We start from the raw sequence: 1209 nt of genomic DNA, 5'->3' as shown, positions 1-1209 counted from the left end.
AGGATACACACCCACCCTCACAATCACATTTAGGACATTTTCCTCACTCAAAAAGAAAACTTACCATCCATTTCAATTACTCCCAATTTCCTCCTAGACCAGAGAACCACTAGCCTGCCTTCTGCCTCAGTGATCCTGCCTACTCTAGGTATTTCACATACACAGAATCCTAAGACTGTTAAAGTCCTTATTCACATATAGACAATAAGCTAATGAAGGAGATAAAATGGAATCCATGAGAAATAATCAACCCAAAAGAAGGCAGGAAAAATTACAAAGATCAGACAAAAAAGATAAAAACCGAAGCATAAGATGGTAGATTCAATTCTATCATATCTACAGTCACACATTCAGTGTGATAAATAGCTGTAGCCCACAAAACAAGTCAAAAGTTTTCAAGAGACTCTAATTCACTCAGTGTACATCATTTGGAACACACACACACACACCCCAAAAATGAAACTAAAAGTCAATAATAAAAGATTAAGAGATTAAAATTGTTATCAGCTTCAGTTATCTTAACTCCACTGTCAACACTCTTGGTACCTGCAGCCAGGAAATTAAAAAAAAAATCAGACCCAAAAATAAAAAACAAAACTGTACTGGATAAGTCTGCTGTTTGAGACCCCTCCAAAATACTGAAGAGCAATGAAGTCAGTCTGGACACTAAGGTCTGATCTAGGCAATGGTCTTCACAATTACTTACTATGCATCAGAAAACTGGACAATTACTAGGAACAATAAAAGAATTGATGCCTTTGAGCTGTGGTGCAGAAGAGTATTGAATAAACCCTGGACTGCTAGGAGAACAAATAGATAGTCCTAGAGAGGGTGAAACCAGGCTACGCCTTGGAGGTAAGGATTCTGAAGCTTTGTCTGACATGCTTTGTGCATGTTGCAAGGAGAGACTAGTCCTTGGATAGGAACATCATGCTCAGGAGAATGGAGGGACAGTGCAGGAGAGGAAGATCCTCAATGAGATGGATAGAATCAGTCAGTAATGGGAGTAGGTGTGTCAGAGACAATAAGGTTCGCATAGGACAGAGCAGGGTTTAGAGTTGTTGTACACAGGGTCTACGTACAACTATGAGTTGCAAGCAACTCAACGGCACATAATAACAATAACAATCAAAGGTCTCTCAAAACTTCCCAAATGCTTGAAAAATTAAGCAAGATACTTCTAAATAGTCCACATATTAAAGAAAGTAT

This window comes from Elephantulus edwardii, unplaced genomic scaffold, assembly GCF_000299155.1.
Source record: "Elephantulus edwardii isolate Elephantulus edwardi_28Jun2011 unplaced genomic scaffold, EleEdw1.0 scaffold00247, whole genome shotgun sequence".
Classification (NCBI taxonomy): domain Eukaryota; kingdom Metazoa; phylum Chordata; class Mammalia; order Macroscelidea; family Macroscelididae; genus Elephantulus; species Elephantulus edwardii.
The sequence above is the reverse complement of the archived record's forward strand: the minus strand, read 5'-3'. Positions refer to the sequence as shown.